At 40.9% G+C, this 16,431-nt stretch overlaps 1 long non-coding RNA gene across 1 annotated transcript in view; it reads right to left on the reverse strand.

Annotated features, from left to right (window-relative positions):
* Positions 1–11,566: 11,566 nt before the first annotated feature.
* Positions 11,567–16,431, reverse strand: part of LOC108316141 — a 10,632-nt gene continuing 5,767 nt past the window's right edge. The window contains exon 2 of the long non-coding RNA XR_001830198.2: positions 11,567–11,891. This is a non-coding gene — a long non-coding RNA (uncharacterized LOC108316141). The remainder of the gene's footprint in view (positions 11,892–16,431) is intronic.

Below are 16,431 nucleotides of genomic sequence, written 5' to 3' on the forward strand. Positions count from 1 at the left end.
ACCAAGCCATAATCTGTAGCACGTGCCAATTGCTATGTTGTAAATACTCTCATCTTGGCCAATTTCCATCTAGGATTGACCTACTGTATGTGGAGTTGGGAAGAGATGTTCAACAGCACAGTGCTATATCGTATTTCCACCATAGATGGAAGAGATATAAGTCAACTTAGGAGCACAGACAATAGTAAAAGGTAGTAATAACTAAGAAATGATACATTTTGAATATTTATTACCTTGTTTTAAATATAACTTACTTAATTGTTAACTTTACATCATTTAATTATTAGTAGTGGCTGTGTTTAACAAATGCTCACAGGCTGGGTGTGATGGCTCACGCATGTAATCCCAGCACTTTGGGAGGCTGAGGCAGGCGGATCATGAGGTCAGGAGTTTGAGTTCAGCCTCGCCAACATGGTGAAACCCTGTCTCAACTAAAAAATACAAAAATTAGCTGGGCATGGTGGTGGATGCCTGTAATCCCAGCTACTCGGGAGGCTGAGACAGGAGAATCACTTGAACCTGGGAGGTGGAGGTTGCAGTGAGATGAAATCATGCCACTGCACTGGATGACAGAGCCTGGATGACAGAGCAAGACTCCGTCTTGGAAAACAAAACAAAACAAAACAAACAAACAAACAACCCCAAATGCTCACAGAATTTCTGAAAATTTAACTAGCAGGTCTTGCAAGCTTTTATAAGTCAGCCCCAGCACACCTCTGCTTTGGAGTGAAACCACTTCGGGTTTATATTTAACCTTACCAGTTCCTTGTTCTCCAACTATGGACAATGTAAGTGGCCTCGTCAAGCCTCATTATTTCTGTGATATGGCTAACAACACCTACATCATAGAGTTGAGTGAAGATGAAACAAGATAAACTTTGTAACATGCCAAAATCAATGCCAAGTAGGAACCCAATATTAAATTCTTTCTCCTCTCTCTGGTCTTTTTCTTGTCTGATCCATCCTGAGTACTGCTTGTTAAACAGAGATATTGACATGTCATTCCTCTGACTTACACTGGGCTTAAGCACACACTACAGTTTGCTATCAAAATTCACATCTCACCAATCTCATTTTTGCATTACTCCCCAGGAGGGTGTCTATGCCCCAACCACAGATCTGGTGGTGTCTCCTACATAGTCCCTGAGGATTCCATCTCTACACCTTTGCTCATGGGGTTCCTTCCCATTGACTTCTTTGTGACATCTGTGCCACTTTCTCCCTTCCTCATCCAAACATACCTCCGTGAGATTCCTCTTGTTAGCCCCATCTCATAATAGTATCTGACCTGCATTGAGTGCTGGGGACGTGCCAGGAGCTGTGCTAAGTGCTTTATCTGCATTATCCCAATTGGTTATTTCCATTTAAGGGTGACACAGAGGCACAGTGAGTACATAACTTGCCCGAAGTCATACACGTAAGTGGACAGTACAACTGGGATTCCAACTCAGGTAAGTCTGACTTTAGAAGTTGGGCTCTTAGACATCATATCCCACGTATTGCCTGAATAACTACCTTTTAAATAAATTACCTCTGTTTGGGCTGGGCGTGGTGGCTCATGCCTGTAATCCCAGCACTTTGGGAGGCCAAGATAGGCAGATCATCTGAGGTCAGGAGTTTGAGACCAGTCTGAAACCCTGTCTCTACTAAAAATACAAAATTAGCCGGGTATAGTGGCACATGCCTGTAGTCCAGCTACTTGGGAAGCTGAGGCAGGAGAATCACTTGAACCCAGGAGGTGGGAGGTTGCAGTGAACCGAGATCATGCCACTGCACTCCAGCCTGGGCAATAAGAGCAAAACTGTCTCAAAACAAAATCAAAAACAAAAACAAAACTCTGTTTAATGTTAGTATATTTTGCTCCTGGCTTTTTTTCATGTCTATGTTTATATGCTTTATCACATACCATCTTCTTGAGCGTGGAAGTATTCATTTATCAAATATTTGTAAATTGCCTTCCCTTTGTAATAAGTACTATACTGGGGATTGGGGAACAGGGCCAGTCCTTGATTAAATAAATTACAAAACACCCATGGAGTGAAATACTATTCAGCTATAACAAAGAATAAGGAGGCTCTTTATATATGAAAATGGAAAGATTTCTAAGATATATTATTAAATGAATAAAAGTAAGGCATGGAAGACATTGTATACGATGCCATCTTTTGTATAAAATATGAGGGAGGGTTAAGAATTGTGTGTGTGTGTGTGTGTGTGTGTACTTGTTTAAAACAAAAAGACCCGGTCCTTATCCTTATGTCCACATCCACAACGTCAGTGAATGACTATGTGGAGCAAAACCACTTCACACCTTTTCCCCTTGCTGCCCTGTGTATTTACATGGGGAATAAAATTCTATTATGTTCAGCCACTGAGATTACAGTGTTTACCTGGTATTGCAGTTTGTATTGTTCGCATTAATACCCTACTCTAGTATACAATTTTCATTTTAAACTAAAATTGTGACTCCTTCAGACTCTTAATAATTTATCTCACCTGATAATCGTATTTTTGTATACTGACTGGAACATTTGCTGAAACAGATTCATAGATTGCTTTTTCTGTTTTTGAGATGGAGTCTTGCTGTATAGCCCAGGCTAGAGTGTAGTGGCATGATCTCAGCTCACTGTAGCCTCTGCCTCCCGAGCTCAAGCGAATTCTCCTGCCTCAGCCTCCTGAGTAGCTGGGATTACAGGCATGCGCCACCACACCCGGCTAATTTTTGTATTTTTAGTAGAGACGGTATTTCACCATGTTGGCCAGGCTGGTCTTGAACTCCCGACCTTGTGATCTGCCTGCCTTGGCCTCCCAAAGTGCTGGGATTACAAGCATGAGCCACCATGCCCAGCCCTTATTTTTACCTAATCCCTATGGTAGGCTCATCCACATCACAAAGCTGCATAGGTGTGTGCAGGCATATGTGACATCTCACTCTCTAAGTGATCCAATATTTCCATTTTCTTATAAGAACTACATTTTCTTAGGCCTTTAATGTCTGTCTGTAGTGTTAACAGCTGCCAGCTTTCCTCTTACTTTTTTCCTTTTTAAAATTTCACTTTGTTGTGAGAGGTATTATCATATACACAGAAGAGTGCACAAAACAGCATACAGTTTTCAATAAGAAAGTGCAAAATGAAGATTTGATAACCACCATCCAAGTGAAGAAACAGAACATTTCCAGCCCCCAGGAAGCCCTCCCATCATCCCTTTCAAATTACCACAGAGGTAGACACTATCCCAACCTTGGTGATAAGCATTTCCTTGCTTTTCTTTATAGCTTTACCACCTATATGTGATCTCTAAATCATCTAATGTAGTGTATCTGTTTTTGAACTTTATATGAAGGGAGTAATCAGGTGTATTTTGTGCCTTATTTCTGTGTTCAGCATTATGTTTGTGAGAGTCAGCCATGATTCTTTGTGTAGATCTATTAATAGTTAATTCATGTTCATGGCTGTAGAGTAGTCCTTTCTGTGACTATACTGCATTCTACTTTTTTATTCTACTGTTGAAGTGCCTTTGACTATCGTAAACATTGCTTCTGTGATTCTTCTTTTGCATATATCCTGGTGCAGGTGAGCAGGTGTTTCCTAAGGTATATGTGTAGGAGTGAACTTGTCAGCATATGGCCTGTGCCTATCTTCAGCTTTACTGGAGAATGCCATACTATTTTGCAAGTGGTTATACCATTTCATGTGCCAGATATATTGCAAATCTTTTCCCTACCCTGTAACTTATCTTTTCACATTCTTTACTATATCTTTTGAAAATAGACGCTCTTAATTTTAGCAGATCTGAATTTGTCTTTTCCTTTGTAGACAGTGTTTTTCATGTCTTAAGAAATCCTTTTCCGTGAGGTCATGAAGTTATTTTCCAGTATTATCTTCAAAGGCTCTGCCTTTGACACTTAGATCTTTATATCACCTGGAACTAGGGGTCTAATTTCATTATTTTCCAAGTAATTACCCAATCATTAATTCTAGCACCATTTATTGAAAAGTCTGTCATTTTCCAATTGATCTGCAATGTCCTGTGTGGTCATACATCAGGAGTTCAAATATTAGGGGTCTATTTCTGGGATTTTCTTTCTTTCTTTTTCTTTCTTCCTTCCTTTCTTCCTTCTTTCCTTCCTTCATTTCTTCCTTCTTTCCCTCCCTCCCTCCCCCCACTTTCCTTCCTTCCTTCCTTCTTTTTCTTTCTTTTTCTTGACATGAAGTCTCACTCTGTCACCCAGGCTGGAGTGCAGTGGCTCGCTCTTGGCTCACTGCAACCTCTGTCTCCTGGGTTCAAGTGATTCTCCTGCCTCAGCCTCCTGAGTAGCTGGGACTACGGGAATCTGCCACCATGCCTGGCTAATTTTAAAAATATTTTTAGTAGAGACGGGGTTTCACCATATTGGTCAGGCTGGTCTTGAACTCCTGACCTTGTGATCTGCCCACCTTGACCTCCCAAAGTGCTAGGATTACAGGTGTGAGCCACTGTGCCTGGCCTATTTCTGGGATTTCTCTTCTGCTCCATTGATTTCTGTGGGAAATAGAAAAGTTTCTTTTTAAAGTTTCCTTTCTTGTTAAAGAATAAGTGTGCTAATAACTTTGTTAAGCCCTATACTATGTAGCTGTTAGACATGCCATGGTTACAGGCTCGTAGTACATTCTATGTCCTTGTACTTTAACCAAGATATCTGTTCTGGACATGCTCACAGGCATGTCCCAGCTCTCCATTGCTTTTACCTGTTTAGAAAAGTTTTAAGTTGTTAGCCAATTGGGTTTTAGTTTAGATTGTTAGGTCTGGCTCTAGCCAACAGAGATCAGACACAGCAGTAAAGAAGACCCCAAATGCATAAGGAATAAAATTGTGTGTTTTCGTTTGCTCACTGTACTCTCGTGGCATGATGGCTAGCAAGGGTACCCTTCCTGCAGTCCAGGCAGTAAAAGTTGCGTTGCTGAAAGATCCTTTGTCTCAGTGCTAATTTTTCTTTGCAGCACCGAGCATCTGTTTCCAACAATTTATTTGTTTAACCCTGTGCCAAAACCATACATTTTTTCCGCATTTCAGTTTTTGTCATTCATTCAACACATTTATTTGAAGTGCTTAATAGCATTCTAGGCAGTGAAGATAAAGCCCTGCTCTCCTAGAGTTTATATTCTAGTGGGAGAGTCACACAATAAACAAGATAAATAAAATACATGGTATGTTAGATAATGATAACATGCTAAGGAGAAAAATAAAGCAGGGAAGGGAATTAGGAAGAGTTGGGGGTGGAGTTGAAATTTTGAGTTTTGGTCAGGGAAGGTTTCACTGAAAAGCAGATAGTAATGTTAATATCTAACGGGAATGAGAGGTCCCCCATGGCTGTATGGAGGAAAAGAGCTCCAGGCAGAAGGATCCGCGGGTGCAAAGGTCCTGAGATGGGACCATGCCTGGTGTGTGTGAGTAACAGGTTTGGCCAGTGAGCAGGTGTGGTGTAAGCAGATGCAGGGAGACGAAGCAGGAGGCTTAACGGGACCTATCATGGGGGCCTTGTCATTCACCATATGGATTTTAGCTTTTACTGCCATTAGAGGGGTTTGGGTAGAGTAACTTGATCTGCTCTATATTTAAAAGGATCCCTCTAGATATAGATTGAGAAAAGACCAAAGAGGGGCCAAGGTGGAAACGAGAAGACCAGCCAAGAAGCCGTTGAAACAATTCAGGTGAAAGATAACAGTGACTTGGACCACAGGCATAGCCCTGGTGAAAGAGGTGAGATTCTGGATGTGCCGACAGATTCCATGTGAGGCTTGAGAGAAAGACAGCAGTCAAGGAGGTCTCCAGGATTTCTTCTTGGGGACATTTTCCACAAAGGAACAAAGTCTTTATGATTTGATGAGCATTACTGCACACAGAATGCTGGCAAACAGGAAACAGGAGCTTCACGATGAGGCAGGTGCTGGGCCAAACTGGTCCACCACTGCCTCCATCTATGAAAGTCACAGCAGTCTTCCTAGAGGAGGCTGAATCCAGTCTCATTTTTTTGAAGGACAAATGAGAGTTTGCCAGATGAACGCTAGGCATCTCAAGCATGGGAACAGCATGGGTAAAAGTCTGGAAGAGTGAAACAGTACAGAGCAGACATTTCCAAACTTTCTCAGTTTACTGAGCCCTTAGTGTCTTGGTGAATTTTTCATGGCATTTCTAGTCCAAAAATAATGCCTAACTGTTCTGCGATTGACTGATTAGGTCCAAACAACTTAATAAGTATTTATGTCCTAATAACTAAGTAGTTGCTTAAAAAAATCATGCACATAAATTGAAAGAAAAGAATATTTTAATTTTATTCTAAAATAATTACAGTGACATACTAACAGAACGTGTTCATGTGTTGGGCACTGCTCAGTTTCCCAGATGTTGGAATCAGATTGGATACCCCCACCATACTTTCCTGTTTCACATTGATTTTTCACATGGTATTTGTGTTTTACTATAGCAATTCTTGAAAACCCAGTTTTGCAAGGAGATAATGTCACTCAAAGGAATATTGTTATTTAATGTTGAAATTGTGAACTACTTCAAGTTAAAGGTTATGCAGTATCTAACAGAAGCTGAGTATTGGTATATTTCCCTCAAAAAGTTAAAATATTTTTCAAAGCCTCTGAATTAAGTGTTCTGGGTTTCTGGGTGCCGTGGTGCACATTCTGAGAGCACAGGTGCCTTGGGTATTTGGCGGAAATAAAAGCATTTTCTTTTCTTTTCTTTTTTTTTTTTTTTGGAGATGGAGTCTTGCTCTGTCACCCAGGATGGAGTGCAATGGTGGTATCTCAGCTTACTGCAATTTCCACCTCCCAAGTTCAAGCCATTCTCCTGCCTCAGCCTCCCAAATAGCTGGGACTACAGGTGCATGCTGCCATGCCTGGTTAATTTTTTGTATTTTTTTAGTAGAGATGGGATTTTACCATATTGCCCAGGCTTGGTCTCAAACTCCTGAGCTCAGGCAATCTGCCCGCTGTGGCTTCCCAAAGTGCTAGGATTACAGGCATGAGCCACTGTGCCCGGCCAAAGCATTTTCATGTTAGGAGAGAACATGTTTGTATAAGGGAGAGTGAGAGGAAATGAAGCTAAACTCTTAGGCAGGGGTAACTTATGCAAGACATTGTCTGCCATGTTAAAGTTTTATCCAAGCCAATGGATCACCAGGAATGCATGGTCTTAGTATCAGGAAATGTACAGTATAACTTGAAAGACAGATACGTGTACATATATACATACATATACATATGTATCTACAATACATTGTAATTATTCCCCTGAGGAAAAATATATACTAAATGATTGATTTTTGACTTGGGAGGAGGTTAGAAAAAGCATTATAAAATAGAGAATGTACAGGTTGGTCCCTAAAGAATGAAGAACAGTTGACCAGAAAAAGATAGAGTCAACTACAAAAGCAAATCAACAGATGTGATAGTGCATGGCATAATCGTCAACTGCACAGGGCTGGTATGGCCAATGAATAAAAATTGTAGCAGAAGACAATGAAAAGTTTCCCTGGGGCCCACTGTGAGTAGTTTTGAATGCAATACTGTGGAGTTTAGACTTTCTTCCAATAACTATATGGAGCTGTCAAAGATTTCTAAGAGGTGACTGATTTTATTAGTTTTGTGTTCTAGAAAGACAAATCTAGCTGCATGCAGATTGACTGGGAGACTGGCTAGAAAGATGGTTGTATTGGTTAGCTAGTGCTACACTAATGCTGCATAACAAACCACTCCAAAAGTAAGTGTGTTTCTCTGAGCATTTCTCATTCATGGGTCTGTGGGTTGGCTGCAACTCAGCTGGGGTAGGCTGGAATCCAGGCTCTAGGCTGCAGGGTAGGCCAACACATTTCTACATTAGCTTTGGACCACATACTACTTGGGGGCATGCTTTTCTCATGGTAGTTCTTAGTGCAAGAGACTAAGCCAAATGGTGCAAAGGCACATGTAAATCCTCTGCTTGTATTGTGTCTACTTTCTGTTGAACTGAGCAAGTCACATAGCTAATCCAGAGTCACTGACATGATCACTTGAGGCCAGGAGTTTGAGACAAGCCTGGCCAACATAGCAAAACCCTATCTCTACAAAAACTACAAAAATACAGGGCATGGCAGTGCATGCCTGTAATCCCAGCTACTTAGGAGGCCGAGGTGGGAGGATTGCTTGAACCTGGAAGGCAGAGGTTGCAGTGAGCCAAGACTGTGCCACTGTACTCCAGCCTGGGCCATAGAGCAAGACTCTATCTCAAAAAATAAAAACAAAAACAAAAGTCACTGATATGATATCAAAGAGAGGGAAGAATGAACAACACTCCACTAACAGTATTTCTGTACCGGCCAGGCATGGTGGCTCATGCCTATAATCCCAGCACTTTGGGAGGCTGAGGTGAGTGGATCACCTGAAGTCAGGAGTTCGAGACCAGCCTGGCCAACATGGTGAAACTCAGTCTGTACTAAAAATACAAAAATTAGCCAGGCATGGTTGTGTGTGCCTGTAATCCCAGCTACTCAGGAGGCGGAGACAGGAGAATTTCTTGAACCCAGGAGGCAGGGGTTGCAGTGAGCTGAGATCATACCACTGCACTCCAGCCTGGGTGACAAGGCAAGACTCTGTCTCCCAAAAAAAAAAAAAAAAAAAAAAGTACTGTAGTTGAAACAAGAGATAATTAGGGCAATAACGTTGGAAAGGAGGGCATAGAATCAAAGGTATTAAGCAGTAAGAGCTCCTAGGACTTAGGGTTTATTAGAAGTGAGGTTTCTATCTTGGGAATATGGATTATAAAGTAATACAGGGTGCTCAGTAGGTGCTAGGCACCATTCTAGGTGCTTACCTACACTGATTAATGCAATCCTGTCATAACAACCCTATGAGACAGAGCTACCATTATCTCCATTTTATAGATAAGGAATCCAGGCTGGGCACAGTGGCTCATGCCTGTAATCCCAGTTCTTTGGGAGGCAGAGATGGGATGACTGCTTGAGCCCAGGAGTTCAAGACTGGCCTGGGCAACGGGGTGAAATACCATCTCTGCAAAAAATAGAAAAATTAGCTGGGCGTGGTGGTGCATGTCTGCAGTCCCAGCTACTCAGGAGGCTGAGCTGGGAGGATCACCTGAGTCCAGGGACGTTGAGGCTGCAGTGAGCCGTAATTGTGCCACTGCACCCCAGCCTCCAGCTTTGGCAACAGAAAAAGACCCTGTCTCAAAAAAAGAGAGGGGAGGGGAAGGGAGGGGAGAGGAGGGGAGAGGAGAGAAGATCCAAAGCTCAATAGTTATATAACTGCCTGAGATTAAAAGGCTGCTACATGGTGAAGTGTGGATTTGAATCCATGACAACTGGCTGCACAGTCCACATGGCTGGCCACAATGAACACTGTCTCTCAACTGTGCCTGTCAAAGAGTGTACTTACTACATAAGATGCATAGCAGTGCCATCTATGCCATTCCAAATGCTGATCTTGAGGCATGAAGTATGCTCTTGTAGATGCAGCTTGACCAAATTAATGGCAAATTATTTGCAAAGCTACAATAATCCAAAGTAGGATAAACCAAGAAAAGTCCACAGGCTAACAACACATGAGGCCTACTGTCATAAGTTGCAGTGGAAAGGCAGGCTAGAGGGAGCAACATCTTCCACATCACCAATATTTCTGCAGGGCCTGCCAGTGTGGGAGGAGATCAGGAGTAATCTCAGAGATAAAACCTTCAGACTGGAGCCTGCTGGCATCATAGAAAACTAAGGGATTAAAATCTGTCTCCACCGAAGGGGACAGTGCATTTAGAGGAAGCAGTAATGTCTGGAATGAAGGATGGAAGATTGAGTAAACTATGATTGGGTTAAAAGGTAGAAAGAAGTGAGGTAGAACATCCAAAGAAGGAGGGTAACTTCAACTGCTGGATTTCCATCAGGAAACCTTAGATAACCTCTAAAGGTAGTGGTGAGAATGGGGATACAAGCAGAGGGTTGTAGACGCTCAGAGGTGGAAGGTGCACAGTCCTCCTTTATACTTGAAACAGCTGTATACCCCAGATGTTGTTAGCCTGGGACTCAAGTTGGAGTTTCACAGTCAAATGCACAATTATGCATTAGTGTGTGTGCGTGTGCATGTGCATGTGTGTACATGCACGAGTATGTGTGCATGGATCTGAGCATTTTTCCAGGAAGAAAAAAATATCCATAGTGTCCATTCAATTTTCAAAGAGGCTCTTGATCCTAAAGATGTCCAGGACAACTGATCATATAACTTCCTTGAATAAACGTGGCTGGCTCCTTCCTTGGAGGGCCTGTCTTATTGCTGATTGGCTCTATTGGAACATCCTTTCTCATATCTGGCTGGTGTTTATCCTCCAGGAACTCCCACTCCCAGTCCTGGTTTGTCCTCTGGAGCAATACAGCATAAGTCTAATCCCTCTTTCTTCTTTCTAAATGGAAACTCCTTTCTCAGAGTATTTATCTATTTTTTCCTGATATGAGCTTAGTTATTAAAAGAAATCCTTGACATTTTTGATGCGTCTAAAGATTCTTATGGAGTCAGCAAATATCCTCATATTTGAAAAGTTTATGAGTTTGGCTACCTGGAGCTGAAAGGTAACCGATTCCATTAATACTTAACCCCATATAGTCTCATAGGGTGTAATTTTCATGTTTGTTAAAATATTGGAGAAAGAATATAAAATTCTGTCCTCTCTCTGTTTGGCAAATAATGCTTAATGATAGCTCCAAAGGTCTGATTTTCAGGAAAAGCAGCTTTAACAAGGGGATGTAACATTCTGATTGTAACCACAGAACTTCAGAAAATGCAAAATAAAAACAAAAGCAAGTTCACTACGTGGAAAGACTTTATATCATAGGATTGAATTTTTGTTTAAATCTATGACCTCAAACTTTTTTTTACACATTGGCTTTCTTACAAATTATACAACATAAAGCCCTTAGTAATTACGTTTTAACATATTTGTGGATTTCTCTTTCTTCTGTTTATAATCACCTTGATTTAGTTGTCATACTGGAAATCAGTGCTCCATCTCCCCAGTGCCCCCCTCCACCCCACCTTTCTTTGAGACAGAGTTTCACTCTTGTTGCCCAGGGTGGAGTGCAATGGGACAATCTTGGCTTACTGCAACCTCCGCCTCCTTCCGAGTAGCTGGGATTATAGGCATGAGCCAGAACTCCAGGCTAATTTTGTATTTTTAGTAGAAACGGAGTTTCTCCATATTGGTCAGGCTAGTCTCAAACTCCCGACCTCAGGTGATCCACCAGCCTTGGCCTCCCAAAGTGCTGGGATTACAGGCGTGAGTCACTGCGCCTGGCCTCCATCTCCTTATGTAGTATGAGGTCTGCTTCAGTTGAAGCCAACTGCTAATTCAGCTATCTGGAGCAGCCATAGCAGGTAAATCACCAAATGTTTGTTTATGTAAGATGAGAAGAAACAAATGCTCATTAATTCAGTGAGTATGTATTGAAAACTGTGTACAAAGCATACAAAGTACAAGGAGTCAAAGTGTTACCAGTGGATGGTGTCCAGGCAAAATAATTGGACAAAACACACAAAGCAAGGAAAAAATGAAGCAAGGAAAATACAGATATATTGAAATGAAAGTACATTCCACATACTGAGACAGTCCTGAGCAAGCTGCTCAAGAGTGCTGGTTACAGACTTTTCCAGGGTTTAAATACCCTCCGGAGGTTTCCCATTGGTTACTTGGTTTACACCCTATGTAAACGAAATAGTGGCCTGCAATCAGCCTGATTGGTTGCAGAAGGTGACCAATCAGAGGCTGAGGTGAAGTTACAAAGGTACACATGAAGACTTGGCCTGCCACCAGTCTGATTGCTGATTGGTTGCAGGAGGGGTCCAATCACAGGTACTTTCATTTTTCATCTGCAATGCAGAAAAGGGGGTTGTGCAAATGGAGTAGCCTCTGATCCTTTTGTTACTTGAGTGTGGAGAGGTGGGATTTTCCCTTTTGATTCAGTTCTAGGAAGTCAGTGCAAATCCATCTTAGGTTCCCTGCCTCCAGACCCTATTCTCTTGCCTCAAAAGAACTTACAGTGTAGATTAGTACCCAAGTTAAGGCAGATACTTAAATTGTTGTAGAGGTAAAATAACACAACAAAGAATATAGTTGAAACACCAACAATGTATATAAAACAATCATACAGTATATACCAATTAATTAAAGCAGAAGGAGAGAAGAGAGGAAACAAAGAACAGATGAGAACAATTAGGAAACAAAGCAGTGCAATGTTAGATTTAACCCCAATATTCATAATCACATAAATTATAACTTGTCTAACCCAATTGACAAAAAAAAAAAGATTGTCAGATTGAAAATTAAAGTAAGACCCAATAATATGTTGACTAAAAGAAACCACCTTTTTGTGGAAGGGGGGAGGATTTTTAAATGGACAAATGAAAATTGTATACATTTATGGTGTACAACATGATATTTGGAAATATGTATACATTGTGAAATGACTAAATCAAACTAATTAATAGATGCATTACCTCACATGCTTTTTTTTGTGGTGAGAATACTTAAAATCTATTCTCTTAGCAATTTTCAAGTACAGGTATATCTTATTTTATTGTTCTTTTTTGTTTTTTGGGTTGTTGTTGTTTTTTGAGACAGAGTCTTGCTCTGTCACCCAGGCTGCAGTGCAGTGGGGCAATCTCAGTGCACTACAACCTCCACCTCCTGGGTTCATGCAATTCTCCTGCCTCAGCCTCCCAAGTAACTCGGATTACAGGCACCCACTATCATGCCTAGCTAATTTCTGTAGTTTTAGGAGAAAGAGTTTTTTGCCATGTTGGCCAGGCTGTCTCGAACTCCTGACCTCAAGTGATCCATCTGTCTTCACCTCTCAAAGTGTTGGGATTACAGGTGTGAGCCACCACACCTAGCCTATTGTGCTTTTTTAAATTGCACTTTGCAGATCTTGAGGGTTTTTTTCAAACTGAAGTTTTGTGGCAACCTTATATCAAGCAAGCCTATAAGTGTCTTCCAATTGCATGTGCTCACTTTATGTTTCTGTGTCACATTTTGGTAATTCTTGCTATATTTCAAACTTTTATATTGTTATAACATCTGTTATAACATAGCTGTGGTTAGTGATCTTTGATTTGACAATTGTAATTCTTTTGAGGACCATGAACCATACCCATACAAAGTGGCAATCTTAAATGTGTGTGCTCTGACTACCCCACCAAATAGCTGTTCTCTGTTTTTCTTCTTCTCCTTGGGCCTCTCTATTCCCCAAGACAAAATATTAAAATTAGACCAATTAATAATCCGATAATGTGGCTGGGTGCAGTGCCTCATGCCTGTAATCCCAGCACTATGGGAGGCCGAGGTAGGGGGGATCACTTGCAGTCAGGAGTTTGAGACCAGCTTGGCCAACATGGTGAAACCCCATCTCTACTGAAAAATACAAAAATAGCTGGGCATGGTGGCATGTACCTGTAATCCCAGCTACTCGGGAGGCTGAGGCAGGAGAATCACGTGAACCTGGGAGGTGGAGGTTGCAGTCAGCTGAGATTGCGCCACTGCGCTGGAGCCCAGGTGATAGAGTGAGACTGTATCTCAAAAATATAAATAAAATAGATAAAATTCTATAGTGGTTTCTAAGTGTTCAAATAAAAGGAATAGTTACATGTCTCTCACTTTAAATCAAAAGCTGGCGATGATTGAGCTTAGTGAGGAAACATGTCCAAAACTGAGATAGGCTGAAAGGTATGTCTCCCAGGCTAAAGAGCAGGACACAATCATAGCTCATTGTAACCTCAAACTTCTGGGCTCAAGTGATCCTCCTGTCTCAGTCTTCCAAGTAGCTGGGATTACATGACCCATGCCACTGTGCCTAGCTAATTAAAAAAAAATTTTTTTTTTGTAGAGAGAGAGTCTTGTTATGTTGCCTAGGCTGGCCCAGTCTGGTCTTGAACTCCTGGCCTCAAGTGATCTTCTTGCCTTGGTCTCCCAAGTCCTGGGATTACAGTATGAGCCACTGCACCCGGTCAAGGAGAAGTCCTTAAAGGAATTTTAAAGTGCTACTCCAGTGAACACATGAATAATATGAAAGCAAAACAGCCTTATCACTGATCTGGAGAAAGTATCAGTGGTCTGAATGAAAGATCAAACCAGCCACAACGTTCCCTTAAACCAAAACCCAATCTAGAGCAAGGCAATAACTTTCTTCAATTCAGTGAAGGCTGAAGGAGGTGAGGAAGCTGCAGAAGAAAAGTTGGAAGCCAGCAGAGGTTGGTTCATGAGGTTTATAGAAAGAAGCCAAGAAACCATCTCCAGAACATGACAGTACAAGGTGAAGGAGCAAGTGCCAACGGAGACGCTGCAGTAAGTTATCCAGAAGATCTAGTTAAGATCATTAATTGATGAAAGTGGCCACTCTAAGCAACAGATTTTCAGTGTAGAGAAAAAGCCTTCTATTGGAAGAAGATACCATCTTAGCTAGGTGTTTCATAGCTAAAGAGAAGTCAATGCCTGGCTTCAAAGTTTCAAAGGATAGGCTGACTCTCGTGTTAGGAGGTAATGCAGCTGGTGACTCTAAGTTGAAGCCAATTCTCACTGACTATTCTGAAAATCCTAGGCCCCTTAAGAATGATGCTAAATCTACTCTGCCTGTGCTCTATACATGGAACAACAAAACCTAGATAACAGCACATCTGTTGACAGCTTGGTTGATTAAATATGTTAAGCTCACTGTTGAGACCTACTGCTCAAAAAAAAAAAAAATCCTTTCAATATATTACCACTTGTTGACAATATACCTGTTCACCCAAGAGCTCTGATGGAGATGCATAAGGAAATTAATGTTGTTTACATGCCCACTAACACAACATCCATTCTGTAGTCTGTAGATCAAAGAGTAATTTCAATTTTCAAGTCACATCATTTAAGAAGTACATTTTGTAAGACTATGGCAGCCATGTGTAATGATTCCTCTGATAGATCTGGATTTGGGAAAGGAAATAGAAAGCCTTCTGGAAGGGATTCACCATTCAAAAAGCCATTAACAACATCTATAATTCAGTGGAGAAGGTCAAAATATCAACATCAACGGGACTGGGAAAAAGTTTATTCCAGCCTTCATGGATGACTTTGAGGGGCTCATGACCTCAGTGGAGGAAGTAACTGGAAATGTGGTACTAGAACTAGAATAACTAGAGCCTGAAGACGTGACTGAATTGTTGTAGTCTCTTGATAAAACTTAAACAGATGAGAAGTTACTTTTTATGGATGAGTAAAGCAAGTGGTTTCCTGTGATGGAATCTACTCCTGATGAAGATGCCTATAAGCTTTGTAGAAATGACAGCAAAGTATTTAGAATATTCTGTAAGATTAATTAACAAAGTAGCAGCAGGATTTGAGAGGACTGACTCAATTTTGAAAGATTTGAGAGGACTGACTCAATTTTGAAACAAGTTCTACTGTAGGTAATATGCTATCAAACAGCACTGCACACTACAGGGAAATCTTTCACGAAAGGAAGAGTTGATGGATGTAGTAAACTTCACTGTTGTCTTATTTTAAGAAATTGCCACAGTCACACTGGCCTTCAGCAACCACCATCCTGATCAGTCAGCAGCCAGCAACATTGAAGCATAACTCTGAACCAGCAAAAAGATGATGACTTGCTGCAGACTCAGATGATGGTTAGCACTTTTTAGGCGTGAAGTATTTTCAAACTATGGTATGTACATTTTTTAGACATAATGCTATTGCACACTTTAATAGGACTACATTCTAGTATAAGCATAATTTTTATGTACACTGGGAAACCAAAAAGTTTGTGTGACTTACATTCCCATGATATTTGCAATATCTTGAAGGTATGCCTGTATACAATACATTGTTACTAACTATTGTCACCATGATATATAATAGATTTATGGAACAATTCTTCCTGCCTAACTGACATTTTATATCCTTTGACCAACATCTCCCTAATCCCCTTATTCACAGCCTTTGATAACCACAATTTTACTCTTTACTTTTATGAGGCTGACTTTATTAGATTTCACATATTACTGAGATCATATAGTATTTGTCTTTTTGTGTTTGGCTTATTTCACTGAACAAAATGTCCTCCAGGTTTATCTGTGTTGTTGCAAATGATGGGACTTCCTTCTTTTTTAAGGCTGAATAAAAAGACCAAATTTTCTTAATCCATTTACCCATTGATAGACACTTAGGTGCATTTTATATCTTGGCTATTGTGAATAATGCTGCAATGAACAAGGGAGTGCAGTATCACTTCAGTGTACTGATTTTTCCTTTGGATATATACCCAGTCGTAGGATTGCTGGATCATATGGTAGTTTTATTTTGAATTTTTTGAGGAGCCACCATACTGTTTTCCATAATGGTTATACTAATTTACATTTCTACTAACAGTGTGCATGG

Source organism: Cebus imitator, unplaced genomic scaffold, assembly GCF_001604975.1.
Source record: "Cebus imitator isolate Cc_AM_T3 unplaced genomic scaffold, Cebus_imitator-1.0 Scaffold181, whole genome shotgun sequence".
Taxonomy (NCBI): Eukaryota; Metazoa; Chordata; class Mammalia; order Primates; family Cebidae; genus Cebus; species Cebus imitator.